Raw genomic sequence first — 19,585 nt, forward strand, 5'->3', positions numbered from 1 at the left:
AGCTCGAGACGTCTCCGCACTACGTTAGGGAGTAGAGGCGGTCGCTCTGAGGCTGCCCGTGCCGATGTGGCGGAGGGCTCGGGTTCTTCCTCTGAGGGTGCTCATGCTGCGCCGGTAGGCCAGGGAGAGGCTACCTCGGCTCTTAGAGGTGGTGGGATGTACGAGGTCGGGTCATCATTGCAGCAGCCTCCGCAGCCTCAGCCTCAGGTTGATCTCGGGTGGATGAGTCCTGTGTTGAGTTTTCCTCCTCCCGAGGAGACTGGAGTTGGAGCCGGAGCTGGTGGAGAGGTTACTCCTCGTACGGTGCAGTTTTACGAGATGATGGGTGTACGTCCCCCCGGCGCCGTAGTTTGTTCCTGTGCTTTTTTTTTTTTTATTTTGACTTTGTATAGAACTTTGTCTTTTAGTTAGACTCATTTTTTAGACATATTTTGTATATACATACTATTATTAGTTTATTTTATTATCATGTTTTTTCATTTTTTATTTATATTATTATGTGCATGTTTGTGTGTGCAAGAAAGCGTGACAAGTAATTTTGCGCAAAAATTCCGTCATTTTTATTATTGATGGAGGGTATCCGACTTTCTCCCCCAAAAAGAAAAATGAAAAAAAGGAAAAGTCAAATAAAATGTTGGGTTTATAAAAACTTGGAAATTAACCTAAATAAAATCCAAAAAAAGAATAATATAATAATATAATAGCTATATTAATTAAAAAAAGAATAAAAAGATGTTTAGAAAAAATAAGGGAGCCGTAAATTCATTAGTAGACTCGAATTATGGTAAAAACACGGTTTTAGAAAGCGCGCATGACGAGGTAAATTGGAGCCAGCTGGCGCCACGCGTATTGGTGTAGCGCCAAGCGCTACACTTAGCGTGTGGCGCCAATCGCGGCGTCTAGAGCCAAGTAGCGCTGACTCCGTATTCTACCCCGATTAAAATTGCTCCTAATTCGTGCATAAATAGCCCCCTGCCCAGTCGATTCTTTTCATAATTTCAGCAAATAAAATAATTCTTGGCCTTAGAAAAATAATATCATGTCTTTAGTCACCAAAACTTTTACCCAGTACACCCATGAATGGTGTCGGTCTCTTAATGCCAAAGAAAGAAAAGAATTATATTTGTTCCACTTGGGGGAATTTATGGTATCAAAGGGGTAGATCTTGACTTAGATTTTATTCATACCGCTCTAGAATATTGGAATGTTGATACTCATTGCTTTAGAATAAGGTATGATGAAATTAGTCCTTTGTCGGAGGAATTCGGTGCTATTTTAGGTTTCCCTGCAATAGACCTCATAGTAATCCCTAGAATAGATGCATATTATTACAAGGATTTTGAACGCTTTTTCAATTTAAAAGAAAGGGATCTATCAAAAATAGTAGATGGCAACATAGTTAATTTGAAAGAATTTGCTCGCCATTATTTGATAATCCTCTCTCCGAATCTTTTCATATTTATAGAAGAAGGACTTTCTTATTTTGCATGCTTAATAAATTTTTTCTTAGTAGTGGTAAAAATAATGAGGGTCAATCAATTATAACCACCGTACTAGAACAAATTGAATCAGGGAGAAATCCAATGCCATTGATAGTTGGAGAGACTATGATTAGTCTTGATGAATTGAAAAGGAACCTAAAAGCACCTTTTCGGGGTTCTCCAATTTTATTACAGGTAGAAAAATAATATTTTTAATTACAGAAATCAAAAAATATATTTTTGTATAGTAATAATAATTTATTTGCATTGCAATTTTTTACAGATGTGGCTAATGGAAAGGCTAGAATTAATTAGCCCTCCGGACAACATTGAGAAGTATACTCCAAATTGCTTCGTGAGGAGGAAGAAACGCTTCTCTAAAATGGGGCGCCATGAGTGGAGAAGGGTCTTCGAATCTCGCAATTTTGCTATCAAGTGGGTCATCCCGTGGTGGAAAATAGAAAGGATGGTTGGTGTTAACAAGCAACCTTTCTTCCGTCTTCCAAGTTTGTCCCGTATGACTTATTACTATCCCTGCAGGGTAAAAAGACAATACGGCTTGCTTCATAATATTCCTTTCGAAGATCTTCGTCCTCCCTACGAGTTCCCTGTCTCACAGGAAGTAGACAGATTTGATGCTTATTGGAGTGTCAGACCTCTATGGGAAGTGATTACCCAAAATGTTCCTCCTTCCTTGCCCAATGATGTGAAGAAGTGGCTGCTGAAGAAACCTGCAAAGGACTTGAAGAAAAATCAGGGTAAAACTGATGTGAAGAGCCGTCTAGGTGACAGGGTGATTCTTGCCAAAGAACGCTTAGGTGAAAGAGTAGAATTCAAAACACCTGCAATGCCTAGGAAGAAAAGTACTACAAAAGATAAAAGAAAAAGGAAAGCTGACACCACAGAGAAAAAATCTTGGGTAGAAAAGAAGCACGGAGTCCTAGCTGAAGGGGAAACTATCTACTCTAAGATTTAATGTAGGTCCTCTAAAGGATGCCTACTAGCTAAGGTTATGGATGAGGAGGAGGAAGCAGACAAAAATTGGAAAAGGGCTAGGAAAGAAAAGAAAGATTAGGAGCATTGCTTAATTTCAAATTATTAGACTTTGTTTATATTTTTTATTTAAAGTTAATTTATTTCAGCTTTATTAAAATTCCATCAATAATGTAATTTTATTTTATTAATGAAATTTCAGCTTTTAATTAATTATTTAGTTTAAATTTATTTATTAAAGCAATGAAAACCGAAAAAAAAATTAATTTTCCAGAAATTTTTCGAGTACGGAAGTCCAAAATTTTCCGAAAACACCGAAATATGCCCAGAATTTAGCTGTGAACTGGCGCCGCTTATCTGCGACTGGCGCCGGCCACATCAGTCTGGCGTCAGGCGACGGTGCCGTCAGTTGGCGCTGATGGTCCTTGTCTGGCGCCAGAGTTTTTTCTGCGACGCCGATATTTCTCCGATCTTCTGTCGAATTTTTAATTAATTCTGGGACGCGAGAATTTCGAAAAATAAAGTGGCCGCACCTGTAAAGGGTTGCCTACGTATCCTTTCTTAAGGAATCAGGCCAAACGTAGCTCTCTTGAGTATCCTACTCAAGTAATTATGGATAGTATCTCTTAAGTTGGTCAAGATTTGTCATGTTCGAGAACTCATTGCCATCCATATCAGTTAGTTTTGCTGCACCTCCTGACATGATTGTTTTGACAATGTAGGGTCCAGACCAATTAGGTCTAAATTTTCCCCTTGGATCTAAAACATTTTTCCTTAATGCTTTTAACACCAAGTCTCCTACTTTGATGTTTCTTGTCTTGACCTTCTTATTAAAATGCCTAGCCATACGAGTTTGATAACACTGAGTGTGATGTAGAGCTTCTAGTCGCTTTTCATTGAGTAGAATTAATTCTTCATATCTTACCCTATTCCATTCGACTTCATCGAGTTTTCTTTCTAACGCGATGCGTAGAGATGGAATTTCTAGTTCGACAGGTTGTACGACATCCATTCCATATACTAAGGAAAATGGCGTATTTCCTGTTGATGTACGGATTGACGTGCGGTAACCCCACAATGCGAAGTGAAGTTTGTCAGGCTAATCCTTATAATTTTCCGTCATTTTCTCGATGATAGTCTTTAGATTTTTATTAGCTGCCTCGACTGCTCCATTTGCTTGAGGTCTGTAAGGGGAAGAATGATGATGTTGAATGCCATATTTTTGTAACAATTCTTCACATTCGGCTTGAAAGTGAGTTCCATTGTCACTTATCATTTCATGTGGGACTCCATATCGAAAAATAATATTTCTCTCGATAAAGAGTGCTACATGTTTTGCAGTGAGTTTAGCGTATGATTGCGCTTCGACCCACTTTGTGAAGTAATCAATTGCTACTAGTATATATTCGTGGCCTCCTGTTCCTGGGGGAGTGATTTTGCCGATGATGTCAATTCCCCATGTAGAAAATTGCCATGGCGATGTGTAGGTGTAGAGCAAGGATGGAGGAACATGTTTTAAATTGGCATAGATTTGGCACTTAGGGCATCTTTTTACATATTGATGGCAATCCCTATTCATTGTAGTCCAATAATATCCTTCCCGCATTATTTTTTGGACTAACATTTTGCCATTTATATGAGTGCCACAGATTCCTTCGTGGACTATTCTCATTGCTCTTTGTGCATCCTTTTTCCCTACACATAAGAGAGCTCGACCCTTAGGTAATCTTTTATGTAGCTCGTTGTCTATGAGTACATATTGGGAAGCCAAGAGTCTTAATGCTCGTTTTGCTCTTTTGTCAGCGTGGAGAGGATATTCTCCTTTGGTGACATAATTTAGTATATCCGTGTACCACGGTTCTTCTTCTTCTTCTTCTTCTTCTTCTTCTTCTTCTTCTTCTTCTTCTTCTTCTTCTTCTTCTTCTTCTTCTTCTTCTTCTTCTTCTTCTTCTTCGTCTTGGACTACTTCGTCGACTTCTATAGCCTGGATGTATGCTGGTTTGTGCCTTTTCTCTATAGTTAGAGGCATTTGCTCGATTTCTGTGGGAATCCTAACCATTGAGGCTAGTCTTGCCAAGGCATCAGCGAATTGATTTTCTTCCCTAGGTAGATATGTGTATTCTACCTTTTCTAACTGATCGGTAAGAGTTTCTAGATAGGTTTGGTAAGGGGCTAGACTTTCGCTCCTTACTTTCACCTTTTAGATATTTGATTGATAATCAAAGAAGAGTCTCCGAATAACCTTAACTTTTTTACTCCCAATGCCAAAGCTGTTTCAAGGCCTACCACGCATGCTTCATATTCAGCAGCGTTGTTGGTAATGTCGAAATCAAGCTTTATGGAGATTGGAACATGCTCTTCTTTAGGTGATTCTAGTAATACTCCAACGCCACATCCCTTTTGGTTTGAGGCTCCGTCGAAGTACAAGGTACAAGTATCATCTTCAGTGACCATTAAGTCTTCATCTGGAAATTCATTGTCTTGTATTGGCGTCGAGTCTTCTATTGGGAAGTCTGCTAGAAAGTTTGACACCACAGATCCTTTGATAGCTTTTTGTGACATAAACCTTACATCAAACTGGGCTAGATTGACTATCCATCTCGATATGCGTCCATTGAGTGTAGATTTCTCAAATAGATACTTGAGTGGATCTAATCAGGAGACTACGAAGACGGTATGCACTAGCATGTAATGTCTTAACTTGGTTGTGGCCCACACCAAGGTGAGGCACAACTTCTCGAGTGGTGTATAGCGTGCTTTGTATTCGAGCATCTTCTTGCTTAGATAGTAGATTGCGTTTTCTTTGCCTTCTACTTCTTGTGCTAGCATAGCTCCCATTGTCTCTTTGGTAACCGTCAAATATAACCTAAGAGGTATTACGGGAAGTGTTGGTGCTAATACGGGAGGATTTGCAAGATAGGCTTTGATATTTTCAAAGGCTTTTTGACACTCATCATCCCATATCACTAGTATATTCTTCTTAAGCTTTTTGAAGATTGGTTCACATATTGTCGTCAATTTTGATATGAACCTACTTATGTATTGCAACCGGCCAATAAATCCTCGAATCTGTTTCTCAGTCTTGGGCGGTGGCATTGACATGATTGCTTTGATCTTGGTTGGGTCTATCTCTATTCCTCGAGAGCTTATGACATAACCTAAAAGCTTGCCTGAGGTGACTCCAAAAGCACACTTAGATGGATTCAACCTCATATTATATTTTCTTAGCCTTTCGAAAAATTTCCTTAAGGCTACTTGATGGCCTGGACGGTCTTTTGATTTCACAATCATGTCGTTGACATATACCTAGACTTCTTTATTCATCATGTCATGGAGTAAGGCAGTTGCCGCACGTTGGTAAGTAGCATCCGCGTTTTTCAACTCGAATGGCATTACCGTGTAGCAATTAGTGCCCCATGGTGTTATACAAGTTGTTTTCTCCATGTCTTCTTCTTCCATGAGAATCTGGTTGTAACCTGCGTACCCATCCATGAACGAGAGGAGCGCGTGATTTGCCGTGTTATCTACCAAAATATCGATGTGTGGCAAAGGGAAGTCGTCCTTTGAACTTGCCTTATTTAGATCTCGATAGTCGACACACATTCTTACCCTTCCGTCTTTCTTCGGAACTAGGACGACGTTGGCGACCCATTCGGGGTATTTGGATACCTTGATGAAACCTGCAGTTATTTGTTTTTGGACTTCTTCTTTTATTTTAAGAGCTACGTCGGGTTTCATTCGACGTAACTTTGTTTTACAGGTTTCATTCCTGGAATTAGTGGTATAGTGTGTTGAGCTATTTCTCTATTAATGCCTGGCATATCTTCGTGTTACCAAGAAAATACATCGATAAATTCTTTAAGTAAGTTAATTTAATCGGTTCTTTCTTGTTCATTAAGTGTTAATCTGATTTTAACTTCTCTTTTATTGATTGAATCATTTGAGATATCAACCGTTTCAGTTTCTTCAATTACCGGTGTTTTCTTTTCGAGTGTTTCCATTGCTTTAATAATTTCTTTGTCTTTTTCATTGTTAGTTAAGCAATGCTCGTCATCTTTGGTTAGAGAAGAACACAAGAAATAAGGAGAAAGAGAAATATTATTATACTCTGAGATCATTACATCAAAGAGTGATATGTCCTCAGGGACTTGATCACTAACTATTCTAGGAGAATAAATAGGAAGGGAAGGTGCTACTACTAAAGACCTAGAAGACTCTATAGGGAGGGGCTCTAACTCAGACTCTGACTTAGACGACTCTTTAAACATTGGTCCTTGCCCTGTTGTGATGGATATTTTTCTTCCGCTTGGAGTAGTCACCTTGATAGTCTTGCGCCACCCTTGTAGTGATCCTTCAGCTGGAGTGATTAGCTTTGAGGGATCAAAGCTTTCGCTTTGTAGGACTGTCTGAATGAGCGAGGAGTTTTTTCTCTGTAAGTTGGCTCATTCTTTTCTCGCCCAAATAGTAATCCCGTGACATTAAAGTCAAAGCATGGGGGTGCTTTCTCCTTATGGACAGGAGTTGGGATTTCATCTGTGAAATAACAATCCAAGAAAATCTCAAATCCCGGTTGCCTTATGCCGTTTACAACAAATGGCTCGGGAAATTCATGGCATGGATAGTCCTCTCCTTATTTTATAAATTGACCATTAAGTGTAAGAGGGTGTTGATCCATTGGGATTGCTTTCTTTTGAATGCGAGCGTCTCTACGTGCCTTTGATTTTTCTTGGGCTCGCTTGAGATATTTCCAAGTCGGTTTGAAACCAAGTCCGAAAGTGTCTAACTTAGGGAGGCCAGGTGACTCCAACGATTTTTCTATTCCTTTCTTCTTTCCTAGGGTCATCCTAGGAAAATTTCCTTGCTTTTTCAGGATAGCATTTATAATCATGTTGGAATGGGGGTCATGGCAAAGAGGGGTCCTTTCATCCTCCTGGATTAAGGAGACTTCTTCGTTAAAGCCCCATAAGTCTTCATCATCCTCGTCGTGCTCCACATTAATGATTGGATTTTCTATAGACTTGATCCTCATAGGCGAAGCATCGATGGTGATAGGAATTCCCCCAACTATAGCTTTTACTTGTTGGTGGAGAGATGAGGGGACGACCTTTAGGTCATGAAGCCAAGGGCGCCCCAACAGTAAATTGAACGAAGCTTTAATGTCTACAACTTGGAAAGTAGTAGCATGTTCTATTGTTCCCGCTGTTACATTCAGGGTAATTTTACCAAGAGCTTGACGACGAGTGTTGTCATAGGCCCTTATTCCTTGTGTAGACGGAGTTAAATCTTCATCCCTTATGCCTAGCATCCTCGCAGTTCTAAGTGGACAGACGTTAATGGCCGATCCATTGTCTACAAGAGTCATAGGAACATTCATTCTCTTGCAAACTACTTTGAGGTTTAATGCCTTGTAATGTTTGTCACCTTCTGGAGGTAAATCCTTGTCAGAAAAGGTGATTAAATTAATTGGAATAGGAAGATCACTTGTGAGGAAGTTGGCTAACCCCTCAGGAGTAGTGTCAGAATCTATCCTTATTTTGTCCAAGGCATTCATTACAGCCAACCTATGTTCTCGAGATGTCGCCAAAAGTTTCCATACGTTCATCTCAACTTTTGTCTTCTTAAACTGCTTAACGATATCATTGTCTTCAATGATAGGTATGGGAACTTGTTGTATGGTCCGCATAGGTTGTGTTGAAACGGGAGGTTGCATTCTCCAAGATCTTGTGAGGACGTCTATCGATGAGTCTTCTTCAGCCCAAAAGTCATCCATGGTGTACGACACAGAAGGTGAAGATCCTACTATATCTTTTAAGTAGACATCTTCATCATCACTATCCCACACTCCATTAATGGTTGCATCGTCTTCTTGTGGAACATGGACTAGTTTCTTTTCATAAATCATTTTCTGAACTAAATCCTTTAATTTAAAACAATTTTCGATAGTGTGACCCCCAGATTGATGATACTGACAGTAATATCTATCTGTCCTTTTCAATGATTCAAATGGTCTTGGTTCGAGAGGTTTGATCTCGCCACTCTCGGAGAGCATTTCGAACATTTGTGCATATGGGATCCCAATTGGAGTGTAAATTCTATTACTCTTCTTGGGGTTTTCAGTGACTTGTAAAGGAAAACGCTTTGCCTCATAAGTCGTTCTCATGGGTGTGAATTCTCTCTTATGTTCATCTTTCGGGAGTGGAACCTTGTCATATTTCTTTTGAAGTTCCGTTATAGCTTTGAGAGTTTCACGTAGCAAATGTGACCCTCTCATCACAGACAGTGTGAGCGCTTGTATGTCTTCTTTACTTGCCGATTCTGGAAGGCTATCCATGGCGTCGAAGAATATCTTCTCGTCTTCTTCAATGGCATGGATTACTTTGACAGATTTAATGAGAGACGAGGGGTCAACCTCGTTTTCCTCATCAGAGATAGCCAAGGCATGAGCGAGAGGTGCATTATCAATGCTTGGCTTCTTACTGGCAGGGGGCAATGACAGCTTGTTGTTATCGATTAAGTCTTGGATAGCTTCCTTAAGCTTCCAACAGTTTTCGGTGAGATGGCCCCTACCTTGGTGATACTTACAGTGTGTATTGGGGTTCCAATTAAACGACCTCTTTTCGACTGGTGGGTCCCCAAATGGTCCAATAGGAGTTATAAGACCTTTTGCATTTAATCGATCAAATGCGGTGTCATAACTCATGCCAATAGGAGTAAAGTTTTTCCTAAATGGTTTCTTTTGTCCTTGATTGTTCATAGAAAGGAATTCACCTAAATTAAAAGTGCTAACGTTATTTGAGTGGGTGGTTTTGGAAGAAGAAGGATTGTCATTCTTCTTTCCTTTCCAGCCACTGTTGGAGTTATTGTTGGCAGCTTTTAACTTAGCCAGGTCGTCTTCAATATTGATCCCAATGTCGTAGACGGCCTTGAAGGTATGGAGATTATTTTGATACTTGAGATGCTTGGAATATTTTTCTTGAAGGTTCTTGATGAACAACCTTACAGACTCTTTTTCACTTGGCACCTCAATCATCTTAGCTGAGGTTTCTCTCCATTTGTTAAAGAAAGAGGTGAAGCCTTCGTTCTCTTTCTGCTTGAGGATTTCAAGTTCTCTATGGTCAGTCTCAACTTGAATGTTGCACTTGTATCTATCAACGAAAGCGTTTACTATGGACTCCCAGGTAGAGGTTTTTTCTTTCTCGAGAGAAAAGAACCATTGTTGGCAAACGGTCTCGAGAGATAGTGAAAATAGAGAGGGAAAAACCTTCTTATCGATACCCTTAATACTCATTATCGTTTCGAATGCTCTTAAATGAAAATAAGGATTATCAGTTGCTCTGAATTTCGGGATGTCGTTGGCATTGAACTTCTGCGGAAGAAGATCTTTGTCCACCGAGACCCCTTGTGAAGTAAGCCCTTGAAACTTGTAGTCGCTAGATAGCTTGCTTAGACTCTCTTGCATGAGGTCCATCTGTTGTTGTTTCAAGGGATCATCGATCTTAAGTGTGAGGAGCTTCAGTGCTTCAGTCACGGTAACCAGTTGGTTCCTAAGCTCATTGACTTCTTCTTGTGTTGCCATTACGGTCTTAGCTTTCCTCTTACGAGCTATGGGTTTGTAGAAAAGTTGGACTTGTACGAAAAGGTTGTCTTTGATTAACCGTCCTTCCTTTCTTGACCACGCGCTGTAATTTAAACCATTTTGCATTTTAATTACTTGACTCAAATCGACTTGACTTTACGGTTTTTTTTTTTAAAAAGAGAAAATAAAAAATGGGTGCACATTTTTGCCAAAAATAATGTACATATTTTTAGGGAACTAAGTATAGTTTTTAAATTTGAGGATTAATATCCGACTTACCCCCTAAAAAATGACGGAAAGAACGCACATGCAAGACTCCCTTAGGCATGGTAAAAGTGTGTGTATTGGTGTGTGCGTTGAGTGTAAGTGACATGTTTGGACTCTTGTTTAAGACCATGGGACTTAATGCCTAAACTCGATTAACGACTGAACCAAGTACTATTGACAGCGAAAATTAACTGAATTAATTACTAAACTGGTTAATTAGACACTAGGTGATGACTCGACCAATAATCCGAACTGTCGGCAAAACGACAGGACTGGCGTCGCACTGTGTAGTGTAGCGCCAGACGACAGAGCTGTCGCCAGGCGCCACACTCCACAGAGTGGCGCTACAGTCCAGACTTTGGCGCCAATGCTGGAGCTTCGATCTGGGACTGTTTTCGGTGTTATTAATCAACAGGGGGTATGCCTAAAGTCGTACTAGGTAAAATATGATGCAATGAGTTTGCAACCTAACCATGGCTCTAGTTCTCTAAAGTTCGGGATATGGTTTAGTCAATAGAGGGTCCATGGTTAATTGTCCGGATGCACAGCGCGGAAGCCTAACCATGAAGGGTTGGCGCGAGTGGATGGGACACCGCGAGTTTTAGAAAAAACTCGCTTCCATGGTTTGGTGAATTCAACAATCTCGGATGTACCCTTTGTTTCTCAGAGCGTTCAATCAGGTAGATGGAGTATGAATTCCCAGAGGGTTATGTTCATATGTAGAACACATATAGGTTTTATAAAAGTGAGAAAAACTCAATCAGGAAGTAGGATTGAGCAAAAAATACGAAAAACTGGTCGAAATTAGAACGCATATTTCTGGCTCGGTATTGGAAGAATTTGGCGCTAGCAAACAGAGCTTTAGAATGTTTCGAGTGTCATCCACTCATTCTAAATCATTGCCGAAACAAATTCAGGAATTAAAATAGAAATCCTCCCCTAAACCTGTTTATCTATGCTGGTTGAATTTAATGCACAAATAAAACTATTATTGGCGATCACTTGAATTATAATCATATTAACCCTAAACAAGATTATTAATTATCTTATTAAGCATGATTACAAGTACAAATTCCCTTTAAACAGGCATAAAAAGGTGATCAAATAATAAAAAATAAATATCAAGCAACATAATAATAATAAATAATATAATTATAATCATAACAATCATAATTAAAAATAGTCATCATAACAATAATTATAACAATTATAATCATAAATCATAAATCATGTTAAAGCATAATAATAGCAAGATCCTAGGCATGATACTAACAAGATTAATAACAAACCCTAGCATGTCACTAAGCAATAAAAATCAAAGCTTTAACCCTAACATGATACTAACGATACTAGGAATCAAAATAACAATCTAAGCATGAACTCTATTTCATAATATCAATAAAACCATTAAAGTATTTACTTTGATGCCTCGTACCTCTTTCCTCAGAAATTAAACCTTTCACGTCTAGGGCGAAGGCAACTTCGAATATGGCTAGGTGTTTCTAGATCTAATGAATGCGGAATTTTTATATTTGAGAGAAGCTAGTTTAGAAAAGAGAGAGAGAGAGAGAGAGTAATAAAGAGAATCCTGATGAGAGTTGGTGAAATGAAGAGAGAATAAGAGAGAATCGATTAAAACGGGTTATCAAAAACGGAGTTTTTAGCACGTTATTTATAAAGAAAATCAGCCAAAAAGATAAAATATCAAAACAGAGTTCTGGCGCACGTAAAACCTGATCAGCGCCAACACTGGCTATTGGCGCCAGGCGCCAACACTAGCGCAAGGCGCCTGGCGCTACAGCTGGCGTTTGGCGCTGATTCAGTAAATCACTCGTTTTCTTAAAATCGGATAAAAATTGCTGTACAGGAGGATAAAATCGTATCTTTCCTAAAAAAATGCTCTTTGATTCTAATTAAAACTCTGAAAAGTCAACAAAAATCAATTTATCAATGCAAATTAATTAGGAATGAAAAGAACCTTCTAGAAGAATCTAGAAGACTAAAACCATTCCTAATTGCATTAGGAATGATAAATCTATATTAGGCCCTCCCCTAGATCATTGGGCCGCATATAAGGCTCAAACCGGGCCCAGTTTAGTAAATTGGCCATAACTTCCTCAATATTCATCGGAATTGGGCTTATAACATATCGTTGGAAAGCTCTTGTCAAGCCCCATCCAACTACACTAATATTGGACCCATATCATGAACCAACCAAACTGGATTGGCTGTTTTCTTAAAATAAGTTTTCAAAAACAAAGAGAAGAGAAAAGAATTAAAACTATCCGCAACACTAAACTTTCCACACTTTCACTTCATTCGATTATGATTCGACGCGAAAGGTACTCATCGTTGGGTTTGGTTTTGGGGAGACACAAATGGGTGTCTACAACATGTTGATCAAACAAGCCTCGGAAAGCCATAAGCTACCACCGTGTACCCCAACTCATAATTGTGAATACTCCATAAGTGTACACTTTCGAGAGTTTTATTGCTCAGCCATGTTTCACTTTACGTGATTACAAATTTAATTAATAGCCGACTCATTCAAGTGGACCATACATAACAATCATACATTAATTCACTATTAATCTTATTTAGGACAATGGTGATCACATTACAAATTGGCTTTTAATTCCATTAAACTCCAAATTATCCAAAATTGTTGAACATAGTCAATCCACCTAGCCATTTGGCTTAATCTACTTTTGCTCAACATACTAACAAGTCATGCTTGAGTAATAAATAAAATAATAATAACCTTGTGGAATAATTAATAAATTCATTCCACTTAAACCATTTAATTTCAATCTTTCAATACTCAAAATATGGTTAATAAACCAATCCAATAAAAACATGCTTGTATCAACATTCCATACAAACAATTAATCCAATATAATTCAACATGCTTGCATCCATAATTCCATACAAACATAATCAATTCACCAAAACATGTCTCATAAACATAAGCACATGAATTAATTAAATGTATAACCAAACAATTTCCCTCAAGTGTTCTCTAAACGTGAAACTAAGTTGTTTCCTTTTGGTACCTAAACATGATACTACTTACAACAAAGTAGACATGTATGTACCTCGTATAAACAATCCTTTGTGCCACTTTTAATCAATTAAAAATCTCCTAGGGAATAATCACCTCCTGGAAAACAACCAATAATCATCAATTAATACCCAAATAAATTTCCAGCAATATAACTTTAATTAAAACTCCTTAAAACTTCCTTTAAAACATGTTTTATGCTTAATTAATCATTAGAAATTCAATAGGAACAAAAACCCCTATTCAATAGCTCATTAGAACCCTAAAATCCCAATTTCAATAAATTATAACCCTAGGTTTTTAAACTCATAAAATATGAAAAATTTAAAACCATTATATAATCTGAAATTATAACTTTTAATCATCAAAGTATAGTTTTTCATACTAATTAAATTAATGTCAACCAATAAAAATCAAACCCAAAATAATTTAATAAACAAGAGAATAAAAAAATAAATGGAGAAAGAAGATGAGGGAGGCGGCCAAGGTGGTCGACCAGGCTGTTGGTGGTTCGCCGGCGAGTAGAGGGCGGCGCCGGAGATCGGTGATGGCTGGCGGAATAAGATCGGCAACGGTGGAAGTGAGAAAATTCTCACGTGAAGGGAAAAGAAAGAAAGAGAAAAGAAAAAGGAAAAAGAAAAGAAAAAAATAAAGGAAAAAGAAAAATAAAGGAAAAAAAAATAAAGACATAAAATAAAGAGAAGATAAAATAAGACTAACCTTTTGTGTGGGGAAAATTTTTAGGATGTATGGGGTATTTATAGGATAAAGAGTTGTAGGGTAAGTAGGAATATTGAGATTCATAAAAATAATGGGCCAAAAGAATGAAAGGGACTAAGATTTATTTGTATTCACATAAGCTATAAAAAATGGTTTATAAAAACAATAATGTAATAAAATAATTTTCCATCCAAAATAATTTGAAAATTTTTAAAATAAAATCCGGAAAAAATACAAATAAATATTATAAATAAAATAAAATTTTATTTATAAAATATTTAAAAATACGAGAAATTACAGTACTTGATCCTAAAAGAGCTGTAATAAAAGGAAGAAGCAAGAGAGCAAAAGGAGGGCTTGATAAAGGAAAGAGAAAAAAGAAATCAGCACTGCCACCTCCACATTCAAAATTGGGATCAAAGACACCTAACATACGATTCTTGTAAGAATCTTTTTAGAATATATTTTTTTTATCATTATTATTATACTTTGTATTGTTATACAATTTATTCTTTTTTTTACTCTATGACTAGATTGATTAAAATTTGAATGGTACTATTATTAGCACATGTTACCCTTTTGTGGACATAAGTTACCCTTTTTATGCACTTAAGTTACCCTTTCTACCCACAAAAGTTACCCTTTTCATGCACAAAAGTTACCATTTCGTGGACATAAGTCACCCTTTTTATGCACCTAAGTTACCCTTTTCTTGCATGAATGTTGCCCATTCTACCCACAAAAGTTATCCTTTTTATGCATAAACACTAGTAGAAAAATTCATTTTGGCACCGAGTTATTGACACCGGTTCTTTAAAACCGTTGGGAAAAAAATTAGGCGGGTTTTAGTAAAATAGAAATGGCACCGGTTCAAACCAAACCGGTGCCAAATTAGATAAATACCACCGGTTCAAACCGGTGGGAATTCTTAAAAAAAAATACCAGCTTTGCCTTATACGATAGCCCTTATTTCGATCCTCTCCTCTCTCTCTCTCCATGACAGCTTCCCACTGCAGCCGATACTTCAACGGCGGTGACAGATACTCACTCTTGCCTTCTCTCTCCTCACAATCGCAGTCACATGCAATCGAAGCCACCACCGACCACCGCCGATTTCCCTTTCCTCCGATCTCCTTTTCATCACTGCGTCGCAAGCAACACTTTTCTTCTCGAAGTTTAGGGTACAAGGTAAAGGCAGGAAGAACAGGAAGATAGGTAATTTCTGGTCTGGATTTTTTAAATTTTACACATTTTCGCTTTATGTTGCTAATTTATGTGCTTATTTCACTGGTAATTCGTTTAATTATTGGATTTTGTCAGATTTAGAGTTTAGGGTTATGGTTGACTGTTTTTTATTATCAGTGTATGTTAGATTTGAGGGTTTACTTGCTCTTAATTTAGGGCTTTGAATTTTGATGTATTCCATTTTTGTAAGTTGATGTCGTTGGATTATTATGAATTTGGTGTTTAGTTTTTCTTTGAAAGCGATGAAATTATGACATTTTGATGGCTACTATGATGAATTAATTGTTCAATTTCTACTGTGGTTTGTATTTTTAATCATTTATTTCGATCTATGTGTTGGGCATTATCTCTTTTTTCTAGAATTAGTTAATTTTAAGATTAGAAATCAATTGGGAAAATTTTAATTGATTGTTTGATAAGCTGGGTTTGTGATTTTATATTTTGAATCGTTATTGTCATAAAGCTTGTACATTTTACTTAATATGGAAATTTAGGGTTTATCATGTTAGAGTAATGATCTGTTTTTGTATGTGAAATGCAGAAAATTGATAGCTTTCTGTTGGGTTAATTAGTTTGGTTTGTTCTGCTAATTAGGTTAGAAACAGTAGTGAGTTTTGTGAAATTATCAAAATGCATGATAAATTTGAGATTCTAGGGAGAAATTTTGTATATTTGGTTGAAGTGGATGATCTAAGTGATGATTTTGTGAATGGATGGTGTATAGATGGGAATACATTTAAGAAGCCACGTTGTCTTTACGACAAGGAGCGATTGGATGCTGAATTGAAGCTTGTAGGAGAGTAGAGGCTTCGTAACAAGAGATAGCTTTGGAGGGTTTAGTATGTTTTAAGCTGTATTTGTAATGCCGCAAGGCATCTTCTTACTCTGCTCCTTGATATATCATTTGGTCTCTATGCTCTGTTTTTTAAAATCCTACTATGGTCTGCTCTTAGAATTTTCTCTGTTATTGAGCTGCTTTCCTTGCTTGTTCTAGGCTCCTTGTTCTTGATTATGTTTTCTTTTCTAGAAATGAGCTAGATGAATCGATTTAGGTGCACTGGTGATCTACAACGTTCTCTATCTTAAAATAGGAGTCTTGAAGCTAGTTCTTGTCAGTTACTTTCTACCAGATTGAATATACTCTTTTGCATGAATAAATCAAAATATAGTGAATATGACCGAATCACTATAGCACTATTTTTTTCTGTTTTGAAATATGATGCATTCGATTATCTGAGTGATTCAAGTTAACTATCACATGTGGCTATATCTGATGCATCTTGATTGATTCAAGTTAACTATCACATTCGATCATCTGACTGATATAGCACTATTTTGACTATCGAATGTTAACTATCACATGTGGCTATATCTGATGCATCTTGAACAACCATATAGATTATGTTACCCAAACTTGAGTACTATGTTGGATATCGTTAAGTGGCCAAGTGTCTTGATGAGTTATAATACTTCAATAATAACATCTAGAAAAATATTATAATAATGCTTATGATGTTCCGTTTTAATTGGCTACTACTTATTGAATTCAGCCAAGTTCCACTTGAAGGGAGGTTTGTTCATTTTGGACACCCAATGACAGCGGTGAACTATGTGTGCAGTGAACTGTATTAATTTCTTTGTGCTTTTGTGCAGATTTGTGTGTGGTGTTGGCATCACATAATGGATATGGCCTAGAAAGATGAGTCGGAGGGACGCTGCCTGCATGTTGCACTACATATGATAAAGACCGAATTGTAGGGATGGCTGCAAACTGTGAAAGGTTGTTTAACTGCTGCAGCCGCTGCCTCGCAGGCCCTGCTGCTGCTGCAGTAGCCGCTGCCTGTGGTGGATATTGGAGCCAATTCTCCACCGGAGCTCCCATCACCGCCACTCTCTTTCCCGGCGATGATATTGACACTGAAATTGCCGAATCCATCAAACAGGTCAGTTTCTCTTTCTTCTCTTTGATTTCATTTTATCATTCATTTTTGTTGCAGAATTTTGATTTGATTGTTGAAGTTGAATTGGCTTATATGATTCGTAGATGTATATATGGCGAATTTATTGTATTTTTATTTGAATTTGTGATTGTGATTTTAGGGTAGATTTTTTATTAGTTTCTCGATAATTGTCATATTTTTTTTTCATAATTGATGTTGTGTAGTAACTCGACATATATTGTTTTCGGAATTGGAATCGGAATTGATTGTGTTATTTTCTGTGATTTTCTATTAGGAATTAGTATATGCTATTTTTATTTACTAATTTCAGTAATTAATGGTTTTTGAATTGTATAATGGTTGTGCTAAAGCTATTGCTACTCTATGATTTATGGATTGCATACCTTATAGTGTTTTCCTTGTGTGTGTGTGATGATCATGGGCTGATTTCTGCAATCTGGTTGCCCTGTTTGGTATGCAAAGGACATAATTTTGACATAGCAGCTTGCAATTCCCTCGGTGACACCATCTTTTGGTGCAAGTGACTCATCTTTGTTTGAGTGCTTTATTGTGCGGATTTGGTGCCCTATTTTGTTTGTAATGGTTTTGTGAGTATAATAGTATCTAATGTGATTTTGTTAATAATTTTGGATGTAAATTCATATGATTATGGGGGCTGTAAAGCACTTGTTTGTGAATTAGAGCTGATGTGTTCCTATGTGGTGTGATTGTGCGTTTGTGTAGAGGCTGCCTTGTGGCTTAAATTGAAATTACGGGCTGCTGTGTGTGAGGAGTAGAGTAGGGGCAGTGAGGGAGTCGTGTGGGGTAAATTGGATTTGAGAATTCCTTTTTCTTGCAGAATAACTCTTACGAGCTGTTATCGTTTTGACAACACTGCTCCTAGAAATTAATCTTAAGTCTAGTAACACATCAACACTTGATGGTAGTGTTACTTTATCATTACTTGCATAGATCTTCCCACTTGCACATTAATATCTTTTTTCTTTGTCAACTTTTGTATAATCTTAATTACTTATTGTTCATCATTCAATACTTGCGTAGAGTTTACAAGCTCTGCACAAACCATAGAATCTAAGCCAGTGACGTGGTGTGAGATTCAGGCGGACGCTGCATCTCTGTTCGCTGCTGTTCTGCTACTACGCTGCTGCTGTTCTACTGCTGCTGCTACTCTGCTACTATGCTGCTGTTGCTGCTGCTCTGCTACTATGCTGCTGCTGCTGCTCTGCTACTATGCTGCTGCTGTTGCTTTGCTACTATGCTGCTACTGCTCTACTAGTGATTGTATGTAGGAAGTTGTTGCTCTTGTTAGAGTGAATATATCCAGTGTATTTCTTTTTCTTTGTTATTTGCAAGTGTAAAATTACAGGTTATCAATGAAATTATCAGTTTCAAGTATATTATGTATATATATAACAGTCTGCTGACAATTTTAGGTGAAAAAAGCAAAAAAAAAAAAAAAGTTTTTTAAGGGAATTTTTGGCACCGGTTTTGAGCATAACCGGTGCTAATAATTGTGTTATTGCCACCGGTTCTGAATCGGTGGCAAAAACTCTCACTTTTTGGCATCCCTCACATGAACACCGGTTCAAAACCGGTGCTATAGGGGGGTTTTGAACCGGTGCTCTTTTTTATTTTTCTACTAGTGAAAGTTATCCTTTTGTGCACATAAGTTACCCTTTTCATGCATGAAATTTACCCTTTCTACCCACAAAAGTTACCTTTTTCATGCATAAATTTTCCTTTATCAAAGAAAGATATATACAAAATAATATTTAAAATTACTTAATATATGCACATACATTCATTTTTTTAAAAAAATCCTCCAAAAACTATACAATAAGTTTAATTACATCATTGAACTTGATGTATATGCACATACATTAAGTTTTCAAAAACTATTCCTAATTAATAACCTAATCACCAGCAAGTCAGTTCACTTTTTAGAAGTAGTGTACTTCTTTGTGTTCTTTTTTCCGTTTTTTCTTTAGGCTTTTCTTCTTCTGCCTCTGCCTTTGCTTTTTCGTCTACTTCCTTTCTTCTTCCCTCAGCTTCCTTCTTCTTTTTCGCAGCAATTGCAGTATTTCTTCTTGCTTTAATTGCCTTGACATTCACTACAAGAAAATAACCTTTTCGTAGCGATTATTTTAACCTTTAGTATCGATTGCAATTGCAACAAAAAGCTTTCCCAACGAATGGTCATTCGATACAATATCCCCCGTTGCCTTAGCCTTTAGTATTGGTTTTCAATATCGCTGGGGTTGGCCTCAATAATCGATACGAA

The 19,585-nt window shown here is 37.4% G+C and overlaps 1 long non-coding RNA gene across 2 annotated transcripts; it reads left to right on the forward strand.

Annotated features, from left to right (window-relative positions):
• The first annotated feature begins 15,083 nt into the window (after positions 1-15,083).
• Positions 15,084-18,674, forward strand: LOC145626993 (uncharacterized). Of its 2 annotated transcripts, XR_014111243.1 has the most exons (4): positions 15,084-15,313; positions 16,068-16,182; positions 16,997-17,286; positions 18,346-18,674. It is a non-coding gene; the product is annotated as an uncharacterized LOC145626993 (long non-coding RNA). The 2 variants fall into 2 exon arrangements; XR_014111242.1 differs by having other exon boundaries at positions 16,068-17,286.
• The last annotated feature ends 911 nt before the right edge of the window (positions 18,675-19,585 follow it).

The sequence above is a fragment of the Chenopodium album genome, chromosome 4, assembly GCF_948465745.1.
Source record: "Chenopodium album chromosome 4, dcCheAlbu1.1, whole genome shotgun sequence".
Classification (NCBI taxonomy): Eukaryota; Viridiplantae; Streptophyta; class Magnoliopsida; order Caryophyllales; family Amaranthaceae; genus Chenopodium; species Chenopodium album.